The sequence below is a fragment of the Alexandromys fortis genome, unplaced genomic scaffold, assembly GCF_014885135.2.
Source record: "Alexandromys fortis isolate MF-2015 unplaced genomic scaffold, M_Fortis_MF-2015_v1.1 scaffold_203, whole genome shotgun sequence".
In the NCBI taxonomy this organism is placed as follows: domain Eukaryota; kingdom Metazoa; phylum Chordata; class Mammalia; order Rodentia; family Cricetidae; genus Alexandromys; species Alexandromys fortis.
Window position 1 is genome coordinate 1,723,062 of NW_026068080.1, and position 27,862 is coordinate 1,750,923.

General features: G+C 45.2%; 2 pseudogenes; both read right to left on the bottom strand.

Annotated features, from left to right (window-relative positions):
* Positions 1-418: 418 nt before the first annotated feature.
* Positions 419-764, bottom strand: LOC126488410 (gamma-aminobutyric acid receptor-associated protein-like; annotated as a pseudogene).
* A 7,865-nt stretch (positions 765-8,629) lies between these two features.
* LOC126488425 (40S ribosomal protein S18-like) lies at positions 8,630-16,171 on the bottom strand (annotated as a pseudogene).
* Between the last annotated feature and the right edge of the window lie 11,691 nt (positions 16,172-27,862).

Here is a 27,862-nt window from a genome sequence, read left to right on the forward strand (position 1 = left end):
GCATAAGCTAGCCATGCAGGCAGCCGGGTGCCGGGGACGCAGCCTCGCCGCTCCTAACACTACACCCGACAATGTTAATCCCTTCCATCTACCCCTCAAAAAGAAGGTACTAAAAGGAAGGGAGCCTGCTTGGGCAGTTAGAAAGGGAATAGAAACCAAAACAATCGATGGATGTGACAGAGATTGACAATCAAGAAGTCTAAAGCAGAGTGGGAATGAGGGCGAATGAGGGGAAAGAAAGGAGATTTGTATGGAGACTGTGTCCACCACTACCCCTCCTGCTGAGAGGGACAGGAGAAACAGCCTCAAACATTAAGTGAAGGTCCTGAAGAAGGAGGAAGTAGATGTCAAGGAAGGCTGCGCCACCTCTCCTTGTAGAATGGAACCCCCCACCTCAGGGACAGCAGCTTCACAGACCTTAGACGCTTTCATCACTGTAGGCGAGGTATAGGAAGAAGTCTTCCTATTGGTGCTCCTGGTATAGTTGACCCATCCGTGGCACTGGTGGGTGGAACAACATTGTTGACAAAGAAAAACAAGGCATCCTCAGCACGGAGATGAATTAGCTTCCGGATCAAGAAGTAGAATTGACCCACTGTAAGATCTGAAGGCACCAGGTATTTCTTTTTGTCCAAATCTCCTATCCGAGCTTTGGGAGCTTTTTCCACTATCACTGGGACCTGGTCTGGGTATTTCTTTTGGATTTTCTCGCCCTCAGAGTGGCGCTTCTCTAATGGATGCTCTTCTTTGTACACGAACTTCATTCTCCCAAGAACCGGGCTGGACCGAGTTGGGCTGAGGAAACCCAGGGTGTGTGTGGGGGGGGTGGCCGGGACAGGGGGTGGTGGCGGAGGTGGCTATGGCTTTGACAAGACACATTTTTTTTTCTGATGCACAAATAAAGAGTTTTGCTTTTCTTGATTTAAAAAGGTACTGAAGAGTCAAATTGAAGCTAATGTCATCTTCAGTGCCATAACATTAAACACCTGAAATACAGGCTTTTAGAATTAGAACTTTGTGTGGTTTTCTAGAAATGATATTGACTCTATACTATTTGGAGTGCCTTGAGATTCATGTGGAAGTAGAAATACCAAAATTAAGCTGGAAATGAAATATTAATGTTCTAGGTGGGATCAATTCTTTTAGGTTTTCTTTACATAGTTCTTAAATTTGCATGACTTTTAAAAATTTGCTTTTTACGTAGAGGAACAATGGGAGAGAAAAATGTGTCAACACCTGACTCTTTGTATCAGCCAGGGCTCTCCAGAGAAATAACAGGAAGCAGGGCTGTGAAATAGATTCCTTAGGAGAAAGTGGTTCTTGGCACTTCTGAGGCTGAGACGTCCCCGCGTTTGTAGGTGGAAAGGTGGCACACAGAAGGGCCAGTGATATCTCCTCCAGTCTGTATCCAGAGCAGAAGATCAGTGTCCCATCTGGAGATGGGCAAGTGTGGTTGGTCATCCTGCTCAACCAGGGTTTGTTTGCTATCGGTTCTTCAACTGATGAGATGAAGCCCACCTACACTAGGAAAGGACCATCGGATTTCCCCATCTTCCTATGCAAGGGTTAATCTTACCCCCAAACACCCTCTCAGAATGCCCAGGATAATGTTGAACAGAATATCTGGGCATTTAAGACCCAGGGAAGTTGACACATTCAATTCCTTATCACGCTTGGGTTATTTGTGAGATTAGCAGCTCCAGTGGCCCAACCGCTCAGCCCAACATCTGTGGACAAAATACCTGGGAAATGCAGGAAAGAAGACAAAAGTCAGGTTTTGCCACCCAAAGATTATCATTATGACAGCTGGGGCACATTTCCTAACAGTCGTTTTCCTTTTAATCATATCACAGATCAATTTTTAAATTGTTCATTGTCTTTGGAGAGAGACATCGTGTTGGCTCTGTTATCAGAGGCACAAGGACTCCCATAATGCCTCCCACTCTCCACTTACAGAACAGCCATGAGAAAGTCCACACTGAGTCCATGAGGCAGTATCACTATAACTGAATAATGAGAACCCGGACCCCAGCTCTGTTTCCTCGGAGGGAGAGAAGTGATTTTTCTCCTTTGTAACTCTACAACTAGGCTAAGGGGGAGGGGCTGGGTATCAGTCATTTCCAGAGATTTCCAGAAGTGCTTGCTACTCTGATTACTATGCACCGCGCACACACATTAAATTATCATAATGTACCCTAGAAATATGTCCAGATAATGCCTGTAAAAAAAAAAAAAAGAAAGAAAAAGACAGCTGTTCGAGAAGCCATCCCGATGCCAACCCTCCTGCTCTCCAGAGCACAGCGCCGAAGGTGTTAATAGCTCATCTTGCCTTTCCAGGGCAGGAGGTGTGAGTGAGTGACTAGGAAACCCCTCATAAATTAAAGGTGGCAGCTTCTCTGAGGAGGGGAGGTGGCTTGTTCAGCATTTCAAGCCTTTTAGCTAGTGTCCTTTATCACTGACTGATTTATTGGATATTTATGTAGTGGGCAAGGGATTTGAAATATACCATAAGCGCTTCCTGCAATGTCAGTACCCAGCGTTAGTGGTCTGAACAAGGATGTAATTCATCTCTGCAGGTGCTTACTCCAGTATCAAGTACTTCAATAACATCATGCCTGTGGAATCCACGGCTCCCCGGGGGCCTATTTGTATCCTGATATGCCCGTGTCCTTCCTATGTGTGTTTTCCTTTCTTAAGGAACCCTCATTTCCTTCAATAGGATATGTTTTATTTCATCCCTCTTCCTGCATTTACTCATATTAATGTCACCATATTCACTGGTAATAGCCGGGCCTGGAAATAACCCACATAGCCATCTGAATACCAGCCTGAAACACCACGCCTGGGATGCATTATTAAGCAAGAAAGGGGTGAAATACTAGTGGGAAGATCCCGTCCTTCCTTCGTGAGTTCCACCTACACAGGGCCCTGAGGGGGACAGAGGCGAGCATCAGAGAATGGAACACGGAGTCTCTCCCCAGCCCTTGGCAGAGTGGGGACCCAGGAGGAAAGACAGAGAGCCCTTTGGACACCTCGTTTCCAGTGAGGGAGTCACTGGTTGGAAGACACAGCGCAGTTGGAACATCCCTTTGCCTTTGGCTGTTTCTTGTTGTGGATAAAGCATTGATGTTACCAACAGGGCAGAGTAGAGGTGTTCTGTAGTCCAGGCTTTTGGGCCTCACGGTAAGACAGAGCATGGGCTTTGAGGAGGGCTTGCTCACCTCCTCCTGCTCCCCCTCCTTCTTCTCTTCCAGTCTCTTTTTCTGCTCTTCTTCCTCTTTCTCCCTCCCTCCTCCTCTTCCTCCTCCATCTTCTCCTCTTCATCCTCCTCCTGCTCCTCCTCCTGTCTTCTTTGCTTATTTATGTGGGAGATGAGTTTGCACTGGCAAGGCCGTGCTGCTTAGCGGAAGGAAAGGTTGCTCTGGCCCCTGGACAGTTTGGTTTGCTCCATTTGTGTTCTCTCCCCAACACCATTTGCCTGTGAAATGGAGCTACTACTTGGCTTGTTATTTATGTCGGGGAAATACAGGCAGAAACCATTCTTTGGAATAACTACTGGAGGTTATATAAAGGAAACAGGATTATGCTCAAAGTTACTTATTCAGAGAATAGAATGAATCTTTTCTGGACACTCTTTTCTGATGAAGGGTGCAGATAATTGCATACCTCACTAGAGGTATTACTACTAATTAATATGCTAATAGGTGATTTAATACAGCTGGTCTTGGCTCATTCGTTCCTCTATCTGCCAAAGTCCTGTTTTATCGGTTATAATGGATATTGGCCAGAGGGACCCTTGTCTCCTTGTTAAGAGACTGGGGGACATTTTAGGGAATGAAGGAGACAGGCAAGGGAACTATTCATAGGCATGAACTATTACTTAGAGGAAGCAGGGGACAGGGAACAGATGCATTACCTTACTACAACCTAGGACAACCACATTAATCCCTTCTGAGGGTGGCTAATATTAAGTCACTTGAGCTGGGCATGGTGGCACACACCTTTAACCCCAGCACTTGGGAGGCAGAGGTAGACAGATCTCTGAGTTCGAAATCAGCCTGATCTACACTCTAAATTTCAGAATCGTCGGGGCTGCACAGAGAAACTCTGTCTTGAAAAGCAAACGACAACAAAAAACCCACCACAATAAATGTGTGGTGTGTGTGTGTGTGTGTGTGTGTGCATTTTAAGTCCAGGAATACAACATGGAGCATGCTATCCATAATGTATGTGCTCATATTACATTATAGAATGGCTGAGGCTTCTGGAACTTGCTGTGATTGGGCAGCCCCCTCTGAGTCTGCTGGTGACAAATGGTTCCTTCTTGCATGAACTGCTGCCACATCAGTTGGGAGAGAAGAAATACAGATATGGTGAACATGAGCCCTGCCAAAGAATTCATCTTGGGATGCTGGAAACACTGCGAGAAGTTTCGTTTATAGGTGGGGTTTGAAGGAATTTTAGAATAAAAATTCGTCCGCTGTGAGAAGACCAGTTCAGTAGACTCTCAGTTTTACAGTGTGAATACCTTTTCCATCTTGGAAAAGAAAGATTTCAAATAGGTTAGAGACATGCACGCCATAGCCAGTGTCATTCACCCAACAATGGCACAGAGTCAGAGGTACAAAAAAGACATAGACAATATCGGGGTGCTGAGGACTTACATTGCCTGGGAAGGAGTAACACCAGAACACCTCAAGGGTGCTTTGGATTCCATCTTGACATCTGCTTCCTGGACCACTCAAATAGAATCCATCACATCTACACTACCCACCATGCATCTGCCAGATACAGTTCTCCTTTTCAGGGCTGTTCCTTTTCTCCACAGTCGTTAGCCATGTTCTTCACTAACACAAGCCCATAATTGTTACATTAAAGCACATCAGCTTTGCTTCGTCACACGAGAGGGTTCCATAGTAAGAGCACAGCAAAAACCGCTTGGAACCCAAGTTGTTCCTTTCACACTATTACCCACCAAGAGATTTTCCAGTTCAAAGTTAAAGAATCATTCGTTTGACAGACCTCTCTTAGAACTCAGCCTGCCAGGTATTATAAGACACTGCAGATAGGTTCAGAGGGCGGGTAGTCCCTCCCTACACCATGATCATCAAGTAGGAGCTTGTGGAGAGTCTGTAAAATGTGGGGTGCCAACAGTAAGCGCTGAAGGGGCCTGGAGGGATGGGGTGAAGGAATAAAGCTTTTAAGGATACAGAGCATTAGCTGGGGGTTATAGTGGTGCACACAGAAAGATTTTTGTACCCCGATATTAAGTCTTTCTGCTGGTGCAATAAACCAGATCCGGCCGAATTAAAGTTCAGGGTTTCATCTGAACAAAGCATTCCGGGGTGGTCCCAGGGAAAGAGGAGAAACCACAAGGGAGAACCACGTGGCAGGTCAGGAGACCATGCCTCAAATAGCCTGAGTATCCCAGGAGGAGAAACTGACCCCCTGCAGGCTTTCTTTGGGCAGGGTCTGGAGAGAAGAGATCCCCAACATCCCAACCTTTTTGGGTATATTTGGACGCCAGTTTAAGTCTGGCTACTTCTTGTTTGCAAGGGATGACTTGGGGAAGGGGATTTGGGAGTCAGTGGGTTTCATGCTCAGTGGGAGGTATGGGTGGAGAAGCATTCAGTCAGCTGCCATCCTGGAGATCTCAGGCACCTGTTCCTTGAGGAGGTGGAGAAGGCGCACGCCTTTAATCCCAGCACCTGGGAGGCAGAGGCAGGTAGATCTCTGAGTTTGAGGTCAGCGTAGTCTACAGAGCAAGTTCCAGGGCTACACAGAGAAACCCTGTCTTGGACAAAACAAAAACAAAAACAAAACAAAACAAAACAAGAACCCAGAGAATGGAGCAGAGAAACAATGAGAACAAGGAGATGGGACTGGGACTGTTACCCAGTAGTATAAGATTAGGATAAGTAGGAGCTCACTGACTCCAGACTGACAGCTGAGTGGGGGAGGGCAGGAGGTGGTGGGTGGAATCAACATAGGACCAAACTGGGTCCTCTGAATCTGGGTGACAGTTATATAGCTGGGGCAGTCTGCAGAGCCACTGGCAGTGGGACCAGAATTTTTCCCTAGTGCTTGAACTGGCTTTTTGGAGCCCATTCTTTTTAGAGGGATACCTTGCTCAGCCTAGATACAGCGGGGAGGGCCTTGGTCCTGCCTCAAAATGATGTACTAGACTTTGTTGACTTCCTATGGGAAGCCTTACCCTCTTTGAGGTGTGAAGGGGGGGGGGGAGCAGAAGGAGGAGAGGGAGTGAAAACTAGGATTGGTATGTAAAATGAGAAAAGATTGCTTTGAAAAATTAATTAAAAAAACATTAGGATTAAGTATGTGGTTGTTGGGGTTGCAGAGATGGCTCAGCGATTAAGAGCACTTGTTTTTCCCAGAGGACCCAGGTTTGATTTCCAGCACCCACATGGTGGCTCACAACCATCTAGATCTCCAATTCCATGGAATTCAATGCTCTATTCTGATTGCTTTGGGGGCTTTATACATGTAGTGCATGTATGGGAGCAAAACATTCATATGCATAAAATTAAACAAATCTTTAAAAATTAAAAAAAAAAAGAGTATGAGTTTGGGTTTGAATTCTAGAGCCATTGTTATTGGAGCTAACCGGAGGTGATCTAAAAGTCTTTATTCCAGCAGGCTGGGACCAAAATCAAGTGTTTGTAGATCTAGGTGTGGCCCCAGTGTCCTGAAGATGTTTTTTTTTTTTTTTTTTTTTTTTTTTTTTTTTTTTTTTTTTTTTTTTTTTTTTAAAGAGCAGAGTCCTTATCCAGGCATCTCACCCAGCAACTGCGGGGAGTGCTTCTTAGAGTGAGCAAGTGGTTTGAAGAGAGCAGTTTCAACAGAAGCTAAGACAAGCGGTTAGTGGAGGAGGGTCGACATAAAGGAGCAGTTTTAACAAAGGCTAAGATGAATTAGCTAGGACAGCCTGTCCTTGGGTTTCTAGAACAGAGCTGGGTAGTTCTCTCTGGGATTCTCCATCAAAGAGATCAAATCGTAGTTAAACCTGAAATGGCCTCAGCAAGAAGACGAGACGCAGGAACCTTTACACTGTCTTGTTTTTGGTTTTGATTTTTAGGTTTGAAACTGGGTCTTATTATGTACTCCTGGCTGGCTGAAACTAGCTATGTAGCTCAGGCTGTCCAGGGAGTCAAAGAAATCTTGTCTATCAAGTTCTGACATTAAAGGCATATACCACTATGCCTAATAAATACACACACATAAGTTCATATATCATTATATATCACTATATGCACATATAGTCCCACCCGGTCCTGCAGCTGTTTAGTCTCAAAGAAACACACAGAGGCTTATATTAATTATAAACTGTTTGGCCTATTGCTCAGGCTTATTATTAACTACCTCGCACAACTTAAATTGGCCCATAATTCTCATCTATGTTTGACCACTTGGCTCAGTACCTTTTCTCGGTAAGGCATTCTCATCTTGCTACCTCTGGATCTGACTTGTGACTGTGTCTCTGCTTTTCCTCTTCCCAGATTTCTCCTAGTCTGGTCACCCCGCCTATACTATCTGCCTGGCTACTGACCAATCAGCATTTTATTTTATTATTACTTATTTATTCCTGGAACTAGCTCTTGTAGACCAGGCTGACCTCAAACTCACAGAGATCCGCCTGCCTCTGCCTCCCAAGTGCTGGGATTAAAGGTGTGTCCCATCACTGCCCGGCTAATCAGCATTTTATTAAGCCAATATTAGTGAAAATCCTTTTTTTTTTAAATATTTATTTATTATGTATACAATGTTCTGTCTGTGTGATGCCTGCAGGCCAGAAGAGGGCACCAGACCTCATTACAGATGGTTGTGAGCCACCATGTGGTTGCTGGGAATTGAACTCAGGACCTTTGGAAGAGCAGGCAATGCTCTTAACCGCTGAGCCATCTCTCCAGCCCCTTAGTGACAAATCTTTACAGTGCATTTACAACAGCATTATCTCACAATACATAGTGGTATATGTCTTTAATCTTTTCATTTATTTCTCAACTTATATTTTCATCTTTATTACTTATGAGTCAATTTCCATTGTTTTTTTTTTTAATCTTCATTATTTTGTTGGTATAATTCATCTTTACCTGTCTGGTAATTTTTAGTTGACCAAAGACATTGTACAATGTACCTCAGTGCTGTGTGTGTCTATGTTCCAGCAGACAGCCTTGAGTTTTTTTCCTAGAAAATTGCCATTACTCAAAAGGGGTTTGGCCTTTAGGTTCTTGTTCTTAAACCTATTGGCTGGGACTGCTGCAGTATTTCCTAAGAGATTCCTTCTCCTGTAACAAGGCAAGTCCTTTTTAGTGCTCTGCAGCCTTATATACTGGGAAATGTCTGCTGCGTTTTGGAACGGGGGGGGGGGGGGGGGGGGGGGGGGAGCGCTCACCCTGTGGGTGTTCTGGGCATTGTCTTCCCCCTTTGCTCACAGCGGTTCCTTTCCCTATTGTTTGTTTCCTCCCATAGCATTTGATTCAAGAAGCAGTGGTATTCCCCGTGGACCTCCGGACCCCAGATTTGGAGCATCTACAGGGCACTCCCATCCCTGTCTGACTGACTCTCTGCCTTGTGTATTCTCCTGGGTGTAACGGTATTGAAGGAAGCCTCAAACCGGGTAATGAATATGGTTTCGGTTGTGGTCAGATGTGGGCGCATGCAGTTCTTCCGGGCTCCAGCCTGTGACTTCCGGCTTCCCTTCAAGGGTTCTGAAGGCCCCAGTCTCCTTCAGCCTCGTGTGGTAATCTGTTAGAGGCAGGAATTTTTGTCTGTGGAAAAGATTTTTCAGAGAAACCTTGTGGGACTGGATGTGTGATGAGGGGCAACTTTGAAAGCAAATGGGGTTCACTTTCTAGGGAGCAGAGCTTGGCTTTCTTTGTTTGACTAAAACCTCTAGTAGAAGAGGGAGCTGGAGTGGGAGCAACCAGCTCCACGGGTGGCAGAAACCCAAAGAGAAAAACAATTCATCAACTTTAAACCAACTCATTTAAAAGTGTGAGTGTGGTTTATTTGACCCGCACCTGGGAGCAAATATTAATGAAGAAGTAAAGACAGCTTATGGCTTTTTCAGTTTCTTTCATTTCCCCCTAGATGACTTTGATAGAAACTAATTATCAATGCTCTTGATTTAATTTGGGGTAAAAATTGGATGAAGGTTTCTCTGAAGTCCCACGTCAGTGTTCAGAACCCAGGAGAAGTGAAGTTAACCCCTGATCTTTCTCTCTACGACTGATCTAGTCAGTGGGCTCCAAGGAGACCATAGTAGAAAAGTTAAAAAAAAATACTATTATAGCAATTATTATTTTTTAAAGAAAAATTTCTTGTGGGAATGTTGGCTAAATGACCAGGGAAAAATTTCCCAGTGCTAAAGTTGGTCTTGTTTTTCTTTTATTTGTTTTTCCACTAGATACTACAAAACTTCCAATAACTTAAACCCAAATAAATTTGAAGTCCTCCCCCCCCCACATATTCTACTTTGAAAGGGGGAAAATAAAGGAAAAAGACAAGGTAGTTAGAAAATTATCCTGCAACAAATTAGGATATCTGTACCTAGGGTTCGTTACTTGCATATACCAATCACGTACACCTCCTCCTTCTGTCAGCAGGCTGCTCTCAGCTCTTGTTCCTCACTAGATGGAATGTGTGTCTTTGTGTTCTTTTTTCCCCCTGACAATAAATAAGATTAGAATGAGGAATGTGGGTTTAGGGTTTGAATCCCAGCACCATCATTGGTTGGTTGGTGTTGTCTGCTCCTTGGCAGAATGTGGAAAATAGAAACACCTGTTTGTAAGAGCCTGCAGGGGCCGTCCAGCCTTTTACTGCTTGATGGTGTCATCTTCAACGGTTACGTAATTTTGTCTTGAGCTGTGTGATGTTTACTTTTGTCAATTTGATGAGACTTAGAATCACCATGGGAACAAATCTCTGGGCATATTCATGAAGGAAGTTTCTAGATTCAGTTAACTGAAGTGAAAAGACTCACCCTGAATGTGGGCAGCATCTTCCTAAGGGCCTAGGGTCTCAGAGTGAATGAAAAGGAGAAAGTGGACACCAGCATTCCTCTCTCTCTGCTTCCTGAATGTGGATGCCATGTGACCAGTGATCTCCTGCCGTGGAATCCTCCCAAACTGTAAACCAAACTAAGCCCTCTCTCCCTACATGACTGTATCAGGTATTTGTCACGTCAACAAAACAAATAATTCAAAGTCTACATTCCTAGTTGTCCTCCTCAGGGACTGTGAGTTCCATGTGCCCGGAATCAAGCTCTTACATGTTAAGAAGTAGAACGTGAAGGAAAGGCTCAAATGTCTGTAATGACGATTGTGTCATTTGATAGCAACCTCTCCTCCTCTGCCACCATTACTCTAACTTGTTTTTGTGCTAACATTGACAACACCCATCTATAAATCACATACTCCTGCTCCAATGGCAACATAAGCTCTACAGCCCTATATTGTAGGAGCTGTGGACAGAGTGGCGCATGCTTCCACTTGGGATCTAAGGCAAAACTTAAGAACTGATTTAAAAGCCAAGTAAGATCGCTGAGAAGAATAGATGTGCTATTAAAGCTAACTTGGAAGAGTGGGGTGTAAGGGATTGAAGGTGTGCAGGGCTGGAAGGTCAAGGGGTGTTGGAGATCGAACCCAGGGTCTCACATATGCTAAGCTAGTGTTCTACTGCTGAGCTACACCCCAACACAGAGCCTACGTCAGAAAAAAAGATCACGGGAGGTCTCTGTGAGGAGATGGGCTTTAAACCGAGCAGAAGAAGATCTAGAGGAAGCTGGTGAGCGTGGATCTTAAGGGACACCAAAATCCCAAATCCCAGTAGTCAGTTGCTACTTTTTTGTTTGGTTGATTGATTTTGGTTTTTCAAGACAGAGATTCTCTGTGTTGCCTGGCTATCCTGGAACTCACTCTGCAGACCAGGCTGGCTTTGAATTCAGAACTCTGCCTGCCTCTCAAGTGCTGGGATTAAAGGTGTGCACCATCACTGCCCAGCAAGAATGTCAGTTGCTACTTTAATGCAATAATTTTATAAAGAAAATCAATGCCTATAAAATTAACATTTTAAATGAAAAGAATCAGTGAGTTTAAGTTAATTAAAAATGACTTATGATCAACACTTGGTTAAGAAATGACGTTTGACAGTTCATGTAAATAAAAATGAATTAAGTAAAGAGATAGACTGTGGAGAGACTACTGTGTTTGCTTCTGTTGAAGCTGAGAGAGTAAAATGGATTCAGTTCTGATTATAGGTTTTAAAAAATTAAACTTTAAGGTGATGGCATAAATTCTAAAATGCTTCTCAATTTTTTAAACTACTTTAAAGTTCTGAAAAAATCTTAACCATGTAAAAGATATATAATTTTTTAAAAAGATTTTTTAAATTATGTTTATAGTGTTCTGCCTGCATGCATGCCTGCAGGCCAGAAGAGGGCACCAGATCTCATTACAGATGTTTGTGAACCACATGTTGGTGCTGGGAATTGAACTCAGGACCTCTGGAAGAGCAGCCAGTGCTCTTCACTGCTGAACTGATGTGGGATTCCCCTCTGTATGCTGTGAATACCATTGGTTAATAAAGAAACTGTCTTGGGCCTGCACAAGGAATGGAGGTAGGCAGAGAAAACTAAACTGAATGCTGAGAGAAAGGAGGCAGAGTCAAAGAGAAGCCATGGAACTGCCTCCAGAGACAGACATGCTGAAACCTTTGCAGTAGGCCACAAGCCTTGTGATAAAATATAAAATAATGGAGACGGGTTAATTCTAGATGTAAGAGCTAGCTAGCAATATACTTAAGTAATTAGCCAAGCAGTGATTTAATTAATACAGTTTCTGGCATTTATTTCGGGAGTCTGGGCAGCCGGGAAAAGAACAAGTGACCTCTTACAACACAGAACCATCTCTCCAGCCCCTATATAAAAATGTCTACCAGAGAACATGGTTTTCCTTTTGTTTATACTCCTGCACAGTGCTGGAGCTGAGACGTGTATGTTCCAAGCCAGCCAGGTAGTTGCGATTGGAAAGATGAAGCTGAGATGATGCCAGAGGCCAGCAGAGCCGTGCAGACCTGCAGAGCAGAGGAAGGAATAGGAGTGAGCCTCCCTCATCATATAAGGCAGCCATACCAAAGTTGTAAGGCAGAAAGTGATGTAATTGGATTTAGACTTATAAAAAAAAATCGTGTTTGCTGTTTAGTGGAGCATGGATGGCATCAGAGTGTCAGAGTAGGTACTGAGGAGGATGTGAGATGAAGGAGGAGATGTTATATAGATCCAGCCCTTTTGTGAGTAGATATATTGTGAACACGTAGGCAGGGAGTTAAATGTTAAATTTATATTGGTAGCTATGTCTCCTGATGGTTCAAATTCCCTTGAATGTGGCTAGCCATCCTTGAAGGTAGACTTAGGTTTCCATTGTATCAGAAAGTAAGGTGCCAGGTTACTTTCTCTCTGGCCATCATGTACACAAATAAACATCCTGGTGAGTAGGGAATGAATGATCCTAGAGATGTCTTCACCCTCAGTAGAGTGGGACTAAAAAAAAAAAAAACTAAAAAAAAAAAAACCTTGGAACTCAATGGACTACCATGCACACACCTTGTGACACACTCCTGCGTCTCCAGAATGTACCCACATGACTCATTTTGTTGAATAAACTGTTCCAACTGTCTGACTCTGCTGAGTCCTCCTCTTTGAAAAGATGTGAACTGAGATCTCTGAGCAGATGCAAGGGTAGAACTGGGGGTCCTTAAGAGGTGGCTGCAAACTGCAGATAGGAGAGGAAAGTGGCAGATGCTCCTCACAGCCCAAGACCCAGGGATGGGGGCGAGTCCAGCAGCATTGCAGCTGTGCGTTGACATGGAATAAGGCATGCACATGTCTCACAGACTTCACGCCACCACTCCCCTCCTTCCTCGGTTCCCCTTCTCATCCGGGGATTAACCAGAGCCCATCGGGTCATTATGTGGGTTTCAGTGACGAGGAAGCAAGGCCTCCTCCACCAGATTGGCTGAAGTGTGCTGGACCGCTTCCCATTTGTGTAGGGAAAGGCTTGGAAGAGAAAATGATCTGTCATCCCGAGTCTGATAACAGTGCAGGCTTGAAATCATGCTTCCCTGCACCCAAGGGAACTAGGGTGGAGGCTAAGGTTGCTAGATAGGAAAAGGAGAATTTTGGACATCCCAGAAGATACTTACCAGCTGTATCTTCAAAGAAGAATTACTCCTGGTCTTCCTCAATTTTCTCTATCTGGCCTTGGGAGCTTAAAAAGAGAGACTGGATCTTCTTCATAATGTATTTTTTAAGGGTAGATGAGAGGAAGGGGAAATAGCGACAGTTAAATCAGATGTGTAGCTATAACCTTATACAAAGTGTGCACTTTAAAGGACCTTAAAGATTTCCTACTTGGTGACCTGTTGTCTCATGCACGTACAATAACATTACAGGGAACAGTTCCCTTTATAGCTTTTTTAATAACTGAGACTCCAGAATGTCCTAAGGTTGCTCTAGCCAGTCTCAGATGGTTGTAATTGTTAGCAATTGTACGACATGTGGTTCCTGTAGCTTCCACCTTTGTCTAACAGAGTAACTAACCCCAGCTTCTTCTCATGCAAGCCTGGAAACCTGCAGAAAATGACTGACATGTCAAGGCAAAGAACCCGAACTTGTTAGACTTCGGTTCGTTTAACTGGTTTTTGTTTTTGAGTCAAGATCTTAATGGGTCATGTGTCCCAGCTTGGCCTCAACCTTGCTATGTAGGCAAGATTGACCTCAAACTTCTGTTCCTCCTGCCGTCACCTCCCAAGTACCATACTCAGTTTATATACGGTGCTCAGGATGGAAGGCGAAGCTTTGGAGGCAAGCACTATACTAAGGCATCTACATCCCCCGCCCTCTTAGCTTGTTTTTAAACCTCTCAATTCAACTAGCTCTTCTTCTCCAAGGAGTGTAATTGTATTTCTGCTTTCCTACATGGGACCCAGCAGAAGCTAATAAGCAGAGGAAACAAGACAATTGCTCCCTCAATGACTGTGCCATGTGACTGAGCCTATCCCACATAAGCTCGTGGATTTGTGTAGGATGCACAGCTTAGAAGCCACACTGGAGAAACCGGGACTGTCAATCACATGGGCCCGTTTTCTTCAACGGGAGGAAATGAAGGATGCCTGATCACCTGGAATGCTGGAGTGATGTGGTCAAATAACCTGGAGATCCTTTGCTGTTCTATTAGAAGCCAGCGTCCACCTGAACCTCTCCACCATCCTGAGCGTTGTCTCTCAGTGAACAGAGCACATCCGGGCGAAGGAGGGCCCATATACTTTGCGTTCTCCACCAATAGAATCTGTTCTTAGGCTTGTCACAGATCCTTCCTCTAGGCCCTACCCCTAAGCTCTGTTTATCAACCAATAGGTCACACATTTTACTAAGTCTAAATGTGTAGGAAAAGTAAACCAGGGGGTCGGTCCCTGGCGGCATGACCCAGTGCCAACAAAGATGGCACTTCTTCATCTCTTGGGGATCATCTCCCCACCAGCCTTGAGGCTTGTGGGGAACCCCAACAGATTTGACCACTGAGTTCCCAGTTGATGGTGCCATTTAGGGAGGTTTAGGAGTTGTAGCCTTGCTGGAGGAACTACATACATCACTGGGGGTGGGCTTTGAGAGTAGAATAGCCTCACCCACTTGCAGTTTGTGCTTGTAATTAAAGATGGGAGCCTCAGATTCCTGCTCCAGCCACGTGACTGCTGCTTGTTGCCATGCTCCCCTGCCATGGTTGACCCCTTGCCCTCAGGGACTATGAGCCATATAGACCCTTTCTTCTAACAGTTGCCTTGGTCATGATGTTTTATCCCAACAACAGGAAAGTAGCTAATACAGCGACAGATTCACTGTCCCAAAGGTGGGAGCCCAAGATCTCATGAATTTCTTGTTCATACTAAGCTGAACATGGGGTACGGCTCTTTGAGTGTCTGTATGACAGGGGTCTGAACCCTTCAAATGCTGTCCTTTCTCACAGGGGTCTTTGTGTCACAGTGCGAACGGTCTGGAACATTCTGATGCCATGGGAGATCATGCAGAACGTGTTGGACGTTGTCACAACAAATCCAGGACCTTCCAAGCAGGAACCGAAGGCTCTCCAGGTACCAAGGCAAACAAAAAGAATTACCTTTACCAGTAAGGAGGCTAAGTACCGTGGGTGTAACTATGAGTAAGATTTAGAGACTTCTTCTGGGAATATGGAGGATCAAGACAAGGGACTGGGGAGTCATTCTGATTGATCCTAACAAGAGCTGAGGGACAAAACAAAGTGAGAAAGATAAGATGTGCGTGTTATATGGACCACAGAGCAGGACAGGTCAAGACCATATTGTTTCCCATGCACTGATCATGGGAAATGGTGGTAGCTGGGTTTTGGTGGTGGTGGTTTGGGGACAGGATATCACTGTGAAGCTCTAGCTGGCCTAGAACTCCCAGTGTAGGTATATTGGTCTTGTACTTTCTGAGCTCCTAATGCCTCTGCCTTGAGGTGTTGGGATCACAGGCTTGTGTGACCACGCTGGGCAGTGGAATTTTTTTCCATAGGTATATAATATTAACCTCAAAGGCCCATGGACTCATTTCTTCTTGGCCATACCCAAGAAGTAAGGCACCCAGCAGCCAGCGGTCTTGGTGTGCTGACCTCAGACATGAAGGTCCCCAAAGTGGCTCTAATCTTATTCAGTCGCTCCGGGTCCTCACGTAGTTTGTTGTCTAGACCACTGGCCAGACCCTGGCTGTACTGTCCATATTTCCCATCCTCTGTCTGTTTAAGAAGCAGTCTGGGATCTTGTACTGCCATGGATTCTGCATGATGGCGCTCACACGCTCCACCTCATCCTCCGTGAGCTCTCCAGCCCTCTTGGTGAGGTCAATGTCCGCTTTCCTCAACACCACATGACCATATCGCCACCCCACACCCTTAATGGCAGTGATGGCAAAGGTTATTATCTGCCGCCCATCAGTGTTGGCCTTGAATACTCGCAAAACGTGCTGGAACTTCTCAAGGATCCCTAGAGACGTGGCGGCGGCACAATCGGCGGCACAGTCGATGGCGTGTAGGCCTCCTGTGGAAGCTGGGCTGTGGACTTTTGATCTTTGTGTTACCATTTCCTGTGGAGATATGGATAAACATCTACTCGCCCCAGGAAAGCACCCATGACAGATCAAAGGAACAACGCCATTCAAATGCAGTTTGGTAAGTCTGAGTTTATAGGGCTTTCTTCAGAAGCATAATGATACCAAATAGCTGTGTCACTGAAATATCTCATGCCACAAGGGTGACAACCTCCCAGGGAGGATATAGTCCCCCCCTTCAGTTAGCTTCCCACCTACCTCCATACTTTTGCATCTCTCAAGACTAGATGCAGCCAGCATGACAGGGTTATATCCAGTGAGAGGGGGAATCTTAGGTCCACCAGCCCTCCCCACTCCTTCCGTCTTGTGAGTGTGGGGAGCCACAGCTGCTCTGATTAAGGAGGTGGTGGCACGGATCTATCCTGAGAGCAGAGTTCCGTGACAGGCTTCCTGTACCGTCGCTTGATTCTTTCAAGGAGCTGAAGTGATTTCTCCACATGGCACAGAGAAATTCTTCTCACTGCAAATTCAGAGAAGCTGGCCCATTGTCTCCGACCACATGCGCAGATCCAGGGCCTCACATCTGTTATCTGTCCCTCCTAGTTGCCTGTCGTGTTCTGATTTAGTGAACACGTCATGGCTGTCCTCAGCTGAATCAGGCGAATGTGTAGTAGAGATGGCCAAGGACAGGCAGTTCTGTGGCACGGTGTGAAAACCTCCCCTCAGGTTGACAGTCACCGATTAATCACTGCTCCAAGGACAGCCGTCCAAGTGCTGACGAGTCCAGTCCTTCTCATAACATCAGCATTCAGCTCAGATTTCTAAGTGTTGTCCAGGATGCTGTAATAAAAGGCTCCATCCAGCGCTTTGATGAAGCGCACGTGTAGGCATGTGTGTGGGAGTACGCATGCGTGTATGGGGGTGTCCCTTGACCTTAGCGTTATTCCTCCAATGCCAAGTCCCTTGTTTCATTTCGAGGTAAGGTTTCTCACTGGCTTCAAGCTCTCTGGTTAAGCTAGGCTGGTTGACCTGCCGTCTTTCTCTGCACCCTCCCCCAGTGATTACAGTGATGGGATTAGAGGTTCTTGGAATCCAAGTCGGTTCCTCTTGCTTGAGCACCAAGCATTTTGGGGGCTGAGCTATCTCCTTGGCCCTCTTCAAAAGCCCTCTTGGCTAGTGTTCTGGAGATTATCATTAACCCCACTCCTCTCTATAGAATCTTTTCTTCCGACTCTTTTTGAAAATGGAGACATATATAACCCTCTCCTCTCCACTGAGACTCCTCTCACTCTCACAGTTGAACAGGAAGTAGATATAAAATTTCAGTTTGATCGTTGCTACATAACCCTGGTGGAAACTTGAACTCACTGAGAGAGCAGATAGCTAACTTTGCTTCTTCTCTTAGAATTCTCTTTCCTCGTAGGAAAATTAGTCACTTTGAGGTAAGACAAAAGGAAAAAAAAATCATATGAAAGCTATTTTTAACCTTGATCAATTAGCATTCAACACCAAGCACAAGGCTTCCTTTTTTTTTTTTTTTTTAAAAAAAAAACTTGTGATCTATCTTTAAAAGGACTCTCCTGGGCTGGGGAGATGGCTCAGTGTCTAAGAGCAATGGCTTTTCTTCTAGAGGACCCAGGGTCGAATTCCAGAACCCACATGGCAGTTCACAGATGCCTGTAACTCCAGTTCCAGGGGATCTGATGCCTTCTTCTGACCTTAACAGGCACCAGGCACACACACATAGATACATGAAGTCAAAATGCCTAATTTTTTTTAAAAGAAAATAATGTTTTTCTTTCCTTTTCTTCTTTCCTTCCTTCCTTCCTTTTTTTAAAATAAGGACTCTGCCACTTCTGAGCTGGAGCCTTAGAGAAGTACTTCCATAGAATCCCTGGACGTCCACGGGCCGCTAACCTGGTGTATCCATCAGTGAACAGGAAAGGTGGAGAGTGAAGACAGACACTGAGGTTGTCTTCTGGCATTCACACACTCGAATATGCAGGCATGTACAGATGCACACACACAGTGTACATGCTCACACACATATACACACCCACCATATGCATCCCCACATAAACATATACATACAGACACACACACACACAGACACACACATGCATCATGCAACAACAACAAAAAGAAGATTAAAAAAAGATTTCATTGATTCGGATTTCACTGCCTTTAACTTCCTCAATACCTTATAGGATATTATCCAACTTTTTTTTTCTACATAATGTATTCTATGCTTTCTAGAGCCTATGTTGTCTCATGAGCCTCTAATGCTCTGTCTACACTGTTCCATGGATGTCCATCAGCTACACATGACAAATGACAGCTAAATGTTTATAGAGAACTATGAAAGCGTGTATGTCAGACACACACACACACTGTGCTTAAAGCGCTCGGTTGCCACATCGCTGTTGGTTCCATCTTTAGATCACAGACACTGATTATTTCTGTGAACCCAGCTAGTTCTAGAAGACAGTGCTGGCTTAGGTGGTCCTTTCCAGGAGGAAAATGACGAGGTTGGCACACAGAGTTGGTATGGACCACTGTCTTTGTGGGCTACAGTAATCCTCTTTTGATTGATTGATTGTTTGTTTGTTTGTTTACTTACTTATTGGTGTTTTGAGACAGGGTTTCTCTGTGTAGTTCTGTCTGTCCTCTCTCTGTATAACAGGCTATCCTTGAACTCACAGAGATCCTCCTGCCTCTGCCTCCCAGGTACTGGGATTAAGGACGTGAGCCCCCACCGCTGCCCCTGCCACCAAGCTTATTGTAATCCTTTTGTGTCTTTGTACCTCTGACACTGCCTCTCTGGCTGATTGTTGTGGCTCCTGAGACTGTCACTTTTAAAATGTGCAAGTGATTGATGTAGGCTCTCCTTGGAAAGGCTCCTTTGTTCCTCTTGAGATCCACAGTTTGCAAAACAGCAAAAACTGGTATCTGAGATTCCTTGTGGCCCTGTAATCACCATGCCTGGCAGAATGCTGGCATGTTGGCATGCAGAGAGGCTCAGTGTGCTTGCTTGAGTGAAGAAATGGGTGAGAGAGAGGTGAGAGCCGGTTTCCTTAGCTTTTGAAACAGCTCCCTCCACAGGTCAAAGAAAAGTGTTGCAGGGCTAAATTGGGGGGCAGGGGGAAGAAGCTCGATATGATGGCTTGAACCCCTAATCCCAGACTCCAGAGCCCAAGTCAGTTCAAGGGCTGCCTGAGTGACCTAGTGAGACTCTGCTTTAAAACACAAAAGGAATCTGGGATAGGGGCAAGGAGATAGGGAGAGATGGGGGAAAGGGAGATACAGAGAGATTCCTTACACCTACAAATGTCTGCCATCTCTATGTCGTGCCCTGTTTCCATGTCAAAAGATGAGAAAGGAAAAAAAAAAAGGCAGGTCATTGTGTCAGAGGGAATACTGTGACATTTTAGACCCCAAAGGACTATAGAACCATTCAGTCTAACTCCTCACAGCCCTGGACTGGATATAACCACTCCATTTGGCTTTCAATACAAATATACTGGTGTGTGTGTGTGTGTGTGTGTGTGTGTGAGAGAGAGAGAGAGAGAGAGAGAGAGAGAGAGAGAGAGAGAGAGAGAGAGAGAGANAAGAGAGAGAAAGAGAGAGAGAAAGAGAGAGAGAGAGATATTAAAGTGGAAAGGCATAGATAAATGTAGTAGGACTTTTTTGGACTACTAGCTCCCAAATAATAACACAGAGACTTCTTAATAATTATGAAAAGTTGGCTTTAGCTTATGCTCGTTCCTAACTAGCTCTTCAAACTTAAATTAAACCATTTATATTAACCTATGTTCTGCCACGTGGCTTACTACCTCTCCTCCATACTGTACTGTCTGACTTGCTCTGCATCTTGATGACAAATCCCATCTTTCTTCTTCCCAGAGTTTCTGCTTCTTCCTGGAAGTCCCACCTATCTTCTCCTGCCTTGCTATTGGCCAATCAGTTCTTTATTAAACCAATCAGAAGGTACTTTGGCAGAGATGCCTCTTCACAGTGTTTAAAAAGATTGTCCCACAACAGCTAAGTGACTTGAGTAAGGTCACAGAACTCAGGAGAGTCAGAGGGGAGATGAAAAGACAACCTACCCTTTGGGGCTCCCCACTAGGCTCTGCCCTCCACACAGTTACCTGAGTGCACCAAGCAGGACTAAGAGAAGCAGAAACAGGCAGGAGGGGAAAGACACAAGAACAGAAAAAGTCCGTTTGTCTGGATTAAAATATACCAGGATGACCACCACCATCTTCAGCTTTTTTTATTTTGTTTTGCATGGCTTCTGAGGGTGGAATTCAGGTCCCTGTGCTCACCAGGACTGAAGTATTTCCACAGGTTTTGAATACTAATGCCATCTAAGCAGAGAAAAATAGGCAGCCACTTGGCTGCCCGCTCTGAAATTCTTTATGGCATTTCCATGTGTACTTTTTTTTTTATTTTTTAAGCTTCCTCGCCCCTATCTCCCTGGACCCTTTCTCTGTCACGTGGCTTGAGCCCTAGTATTTCCTCTTCTACTTGCATATCGAATTCTAACTGACAGGAGGCTGGAGCCAGACTGCCCCAACCTCTAGGAACCTCTGCACTAACTCAAGAAACGAGTTTCGTGTCCCGTAGCGGCCACATGTTCCTCGTCAGCCTGGTCCAAATCTAGACTGTTTGCTGAAACATCCTGACATTCCGAAGATTTCACCTGGCCTAGACTATGAAAACAGTGAAACAGACTTTGACAAGGAGTTTAAACAGAACTCTCAAGCGATTTCATCCCCACCCCCGCTCCCCACTGTATCCTAGACAGTCAAGAGTTAAAGCAGGGGTTTGAAAATGGTTCACATTCTTCTGGCTTCTAGAAAATTCTCCAGGTCAAGAACTTTGGCATAAGGGCGTGAAGTTTGAGGTCATATAGATCTGGTTTCAAATGGGTTGTCATGGAGTTGTGTTCCTGTAACGAGGCTACTTGCTGTCTCCCGACGATTTAGACAGTACTCGTCAAGTGTAAGGATGGTAAAGATACCTTTCATTGCCTGGGACCACAGTGGCTAAGGAGCAACATGTGATCCATGAGTGTGGATTACTTATGTGGCTTTGAGTAAAGACATTGGATCTGAACCCCCACCCCCACGTCCTATGTGTGTGTGTGCACGCATGTGTGCCCATATGTATAACTGTCATTCCTCAGAGATCCCCCAACTTGCTTTTCAGAGACAGAATCTCTCCCTGGCTTGGAACTTGACAAGTAGGCCAAGCCACCAGTGAGCCTCTGGAATCCACCCCACCACACCCCAGTCCTTGGTGCTGAGGTAAAGCACACCACCACAACATCCAACTTTTCAGTTTCCTTTGGTTTTGTTTTGCATGACTTCTGGGGATGGAATCCGGGTCTTTGTGCTCGCAAGGACTGAAGTAGTTCCCCAGACTGTGAGTCTTAAAAATGCCCTCGTTTTCCAGCCATGTGGCCCTCCCCTCAGAACAAGTCCCTTGGTTCTCTTATTTTCCTTATCTCTACCACGGGGCTGTTGAGTGACTTTCCCATAGAAGTGAGGACAAATTGAGACAATGCACGTCCCATGCCTAGGACAGGGCCGGCACCTGCTAAACATTAGCCATTATTACCTAATGTCCTGTGATTTCTTTACATGTGCCTCAGCATCCTCGGGGGGGCACCAAACAAGCTGGTTTAAAGTCCTTGATCAAATCAGCTGCCAGGAACAGTGCTAGCACTGCCCTCTCCACCGGTGTCGCCCCCGATGGGCTCAGGGAGTCCAGCATGGGGTTTTATGAATCTGAGGTGCTTGAAATATTGTAGCAGACTGTCAAAGAATACTTAGGCCACTCCGAAAAAGGGCCGTTCTTAATTTTCATCTTTCCTGCAAGTCAGAAAGATATATACCTCTCCCCGTAATGGCAGTTTCCTCGTTCTGAAGTTCTGGCAGGTTGGTGGTACAATAAACAGCGCCCTGTCATAAGGCGCGCATAAAACACGGCCTGACGTTTCTTTAAAAGTAAAAAGAAACACGGCTGCAGCAGGTGACCTCTCTCGGAGGGCACAGCTGTTTCGTGTGGTTAGGGGGACCCGTGGTTTCAGACTCAGGGGCTGCGATATATGGCTGGCTTTCCACAAAGTGTTTCCATGAGAAATTACAGTATGTTCCTGAGGGAAGCACCCCATTCTTCGGCATTCTCGTTAGGCAGGCGGAAAGGTGGCTCGCTCTCTTGATGTTTTCCAAATGATAGCGCGGTCAATGCATGCTGTTTGGAAATTCTTGTGTGTGTGTGTGGGGGGTGGCGGTGAGACTGAGATTGTTTTTTTTTTTTGGGGGGGGGTCTCTTACTTCCTCGTGGAGCTCTTACTTCCTCATGGGGCTCTTGTCAGGTTGGGGGCCTCTTAGCTTAGGGAGAGTCACTCAAAATGTGACGCATCTGTGGGTCAGGACCAGAAGTTTCTGCGGGAAGATTTAAAATAACCGGTTTGTGAGAGACGCTGGGTGCTTTTCATTCCACCCGCAGGTGTTTATTTCTCATATAAAACATTATTTGTGTAACGAATTCAAAGAGTCACAAAAAATGTCACTGGTTTAAAGCACAGGCCCACAAATTGTGTTGACACTGGCTATGACTGACTATGACTGAGTCTCCAAATTATTTTTAACACGTTTCCTTTACCTCATGATAAAATTAGAAGGAGTATTACCTGTCCTTTTAATTTTTTTTTGTTCTTCCAGTTTCTCTAAGCATCCCTCGTAACTGAAAACATCCCTGTGAAGCCTTTGGCCCTCTCCTCCTCTTCCTCTCACCTCTAAATTAGAATAATAAGCCCTTTGAGAAGGGAGCTTGGCAGCCTCAGCACAGGACTCAGGGAGCATGTGCCAAGTACCGATGGCCCTCATGCTAGTCCAAGAGTGGGCTCTTGCTGTTCAGGTCCAGGCCTGGCCACTAACCTGTCGACAGCTGGACTCAGAGCGCTCATCCCTCGATGGTAAGAGACTTGTACTGATTTATCTCTGGGTGCCTTGTTTGTCCCCTGTGCGACCAAAACTAAGCATATGCAGAGTGGCTGGCTTGGTTTAGAAGTACAAGCGAAGACCCTGAAACAGTTGACATATTGGTAATTAGACCACACCAGTACCTGAACCCGTGACCTCAGCCTCATTAGAGCTACATTCAAACCAATGGAGCTGACCAGAAACAGACTCGGAGCAGTGAGTGATAGAGAGGCCTTTGGTGCCAGGTCAAAGGCCTATTTACACGACCCAGTGGTGTAAGTAGATTCTTATTCTCCCATGGTAAAAGCCGCAAGCAGCAGCAAATGGATGTCTCGATAGACAGTATCCTACCCTCCGCTCTGCACATGGTCACCCAGCACTGCTGCTCCATCCGGCTTCCTGACATGTTTCTCCCTGCAGCACAACGTTAATAAGAGCAGAAGCAAGGGTTTGAACAGGAACACCCCCCCTCCCCACCTCCAGTTGCTAATGGCTTACAGCAACAAAAACATCGGGTCAAAGTCCATTCCTTTACAAGAGATTCCCATGAAAGTGATATTCTTTGATTTAAAAAGGATCCAAGCCTACAGTGATAGCCACAGTTAATTATTATTTTGACCCTTTGCCTTGCAAGGAAATCTAAGCTCTGGTGATGAATTCCCCTTTTAGGAACGAAGGAATGGGCTTCCGGGGCAGCAGAGGAAGGCCTCAGATGGTGCACGGCCCCTCACACCCTGCCTAGGAGCTGTGGACTAAAGGCTCCAGCATTTCCGGTCTGGGGGAATAATGGGCTGTAGAGTCACCAGTTGTGGAATAGAAGTAGATTCCTACTTCAGATACACCTAAAGTTAAGGTGGAAATGTGAGGTGTAAAGTTAAGGTGGAAAAACTACTACAATTCTAGGAGATAATTAAGGCATTCTCAAGCCATTGTTGAAGGACTTTATAGGTGTATAAAAAGGTACAAAAATCATAAAAGGTGGAATAATTTGACTCCATCAAACTTATGAAAACAAATGTCTACAATATTTATTAAATAGTAAACAATATTAAAAGGTATCTTAGTCGCTGGTCTGTTTCTGTGACGATTCACTGTGGCCAAGGCAACACTTATAAAAGAAAGCATTTAATTGGGCCTTGCTTATAGTCCATTGTAGAGTTCGTAGAGAGGCTTAGTCCATTATTATCATTGTGGGGGCAAAGGCAGCAGACAGGTGTGGTGTTGAAGAAGTAGCTGAGAGCTATGTCCTGATCATCAAGGAGAGAGAAAGAGAGAGAGACAGAGACAGAGACAGAGAGACTGAGACAGAGACTGAGACTGCGCTGGCATGGACTTTTGAAACCTCAAAGTCCAGCCCTAGTGACAAACCTTCCTCCCACAAGGTCACATCTCCTAATCCTTGTAATCTTCTCAAACAGTTCCACTCTCTGATGACCAAATATGAGCCCATGAGGGCCATTCTTATTTAGACCACCACAAAATGAAAATAGGGAATTATTTGGAAAGGAAGAAAATGGGGATTGGGGAGTTGGATGGCTCCGTGGGCGAGGTGCTGGTTATGAGAGCCCAAGGATTTGATTTCAATCCCTGGCACTGACATGCAAGCCAGGTACATGTTTGTAATTGCAGCTCTGGGGAGGGGGAGTCAGGAGGATTCCTGGGGCTCACTGGCTAGACCCTGTAGAGAAGTCAGTGTGCTCCCGATTCAGTGAGAAACTCTAGCCCAACAAGTATGATAGTGATTGAGGAAGACTTCTGATGTCAACATATGGCTTCCACACGTGCTCACACGTACACATGTATGTTCACACACATGCACACATTAAAAAAAGAATCAAGACAAAGATGGACAGCTTAATAGAAAACAAAAGAAAGGAACATTTTACATAAGCAAAAATAAAAATAGCCAGTCAATCCATGAACTGTATTTTACTTTCTTGATAAATGTACAAATAATTGCACATTAAAAAAAAATAAAAAGCTAATTTTTCATTCAAAAAAAACTGTCAAAGATAAAAATGCTGGCAGTGTCACAGGGAAATGAGTAATCTTTTTATGTCATTTGTGGTTTTGCAAGTTGCTATAACTTTTCTAGAGTGCTACTTGGCAATGAGAAGAAAAGCATTAAAATTTTACATGTGCTGTGACCAGAAATTTGACTTGCAGTTATCAATCCAAGAAGGCCGATCATGAGAGCTACAAAGACGTTGCTGTCAGAGTGCCCATCAGAGCATTTTTTCTGGTAATGAAAAGTTGGGAACATTTTATGTCTCCTACAATAGACAGAGAGTTGGTCAAACCCAGCGTGGTGCACGATTAAACTCCATGCAAGCGTGGCTTACTAAAGCAAGGAATATATTTCATGTTGTGGAAAATTTCGCCCTTCTTGCTAAGGAGTAAAGCCCCTTCAGACTTAAACTGTTGTAAATTATATGTGCATAGAAGAAGATGGCAGAAAAAAACATATGCTATGCCTCAAAATAGCCATTAAATTCTAAAGGGCTCTTTGTTGTGTTTCTCCACACTGAACACTGGGAGAACAATAAGGGAAGCTCTGTGTTTTGTCTCCTGGGCCACAGCTAGCATAGGTTAATCATGAAGATTAAATGGAATAAGGTCTGAGGAAGTCCCTCAACGCAGGGCTAGTGGACAAGGCAGCCTCAGGACCTCACTTTGAACTTGAATCTAAAAAGTCACCAAATTGTCAGGAACTCTCTGACCCCTAGTAAACACTGCTTCCCAAGCCAGTGGATCGTATGAGCCCCACCCACGATCTCTCTCACTGTTCCTCCAGTTTCTTTACATTTAAAAAGTACCTGCAGATCTCTACAATAGGACAGGGTGGGGGAATTCAATTTTTCCTTCTAAGACAATTCTTTGTGTGTGTGTGTGTGGCCGTAGGTGGATGTTGGGTGTCTTTCTCAATTATTCCCTACCTCATTTTTTTTACTATGTACTGTTATTGTATATGTATACATGATGTGTGTGTTGGGGGTACATGTGGACATCAGAGGACCACCTTGTGACATCACTTCTCTTCTTCCACCTTTAGGTGGGTTCTGGGGATCAAACCCGGGTTGCAAGGCTTGCATGACAAGTGCCTTTACCCCCAAGTCATCTTGCTGAGCCTTCACCTTATGTTTTGAGACCATGTCGCTTACTGAGCCTGTCACTTGAGTAATCAGTTGGACTGGCTGGCCAGCAAGCCCCAGATAGCCTCCTGTCCCTGCGAGGCCCCGCACTAGAATTACAGATGTCTGGCTTTTCAACTGGATATTGGATAGTAAGCTCAGGTCTCCATGTTGGCCTGAGAAACATGTAACTGAGCCATCTCTCTAGCCTCTCTAAGAACATCCCGATCATATCCACGTCCACCGCACTGTACCCTGAGCTCCAGGGAGACTTTCGCACACATCCCGGTAGGGTAACTTGCAGCGATGGTTCTATCTTCAGTGGCACTAGTGGCGCTAGCCGTTTAGGCTACGCAAAGGTTAAGAACGGTTTGCAAAGCTGTAACTGCGAAAGGAAATGTAAGCTTTGCCCACAATCGACTGTGGAACCCCAAGGAGGGTTCTGCTGCCCAGGAGGGACAGAATGCTTGTTTGGCAGGTGAAAGGTGAACACTGAGGCAGTAGAAAGGTAGGGGAAGGCAAGAGCAGGCCTAGAGGATGGTGCTGGAGTTGTCAGAAAGGCTCGTTTCCCATCAGCACCTTGGGCAGTCATAAGAAAGGAACAGTGTATAGAAACGGAAGAAGCACTTGGGATGAAATGTCTTCTAAAGAGCTGGGGTATAACACACCACTCCTTTAAAATCTTACTTACTATTAGTGTGTGGACACATGTGGAGGTCAAAGGACATCCATGTGGAGTTGGTTCTTTTCTTTCTCTTTTTCCTATCTTCACACCAACTCTGGGGATCCAACTCAGGTTGTCAGGCTTGGTTACCAGCACCTCTACTCACGGAACCATTTCACAAGCCCGATGTGCTGCTTTGTCGGCAGAATGTGTGTGTAGAGTGTATGTGTAGTGTGCACACAGATGTGTGTGTGCAGGCAGGCTGATGTGTGTGCTCATAACGTCAGGGAGGTTCTGTAGGTGTGTGTTTGGAGTTAAAGTTTTTTGTTTTTGTCTCCCTCACTCCTGTGCAACGCTGGCAGCTGAAGGACAGAACAACACCCCCACTTCATAGCAAGAGAAAGGTGGCAGGACGGCGGGGGTCAGGGGGGAACCGGGGAGCAGTGTCTTACAGTGACTACTGCTTTATTCTGTGCATCACAGAATCCTCTCAGTTCTGGGGAGTGAGGGGTTGGGAGTTAGTGTAGCAAGGAAGGTAGACCAATTCTGGCGAAATCTGGATGATTGCTACCAATGTAACTTTCTTTTCAAAGCAGGGTTAAGTGTCCTGGGAAAAACGTGTGATACAGACAAGTGTTACTTTCTATGATTGATGCAGCTGGCTTCAGTTTGGCACTAATGAGGCCATGGCTGAGGCAACTGGCTCCGTCCCCTAGGGAGCTGTTAGCGTCTCATGGCTCCAAATGCGAGGTGACACTTTCCCCTTGCACCGAGTAGAGATTGGGTGAGAGAGTATGGTGGCCTGCTCCAGCTGTAGCGCCTTTCCCATGCCCCTGCATTCCCCTCTCGCACAGTGCCCCTGCACCAAGTGTTCTAGGAGTGGACTTCTACAATCTGGCAATCCAATCTCTGACGTCATCTCAGGGTCTGCATTGTC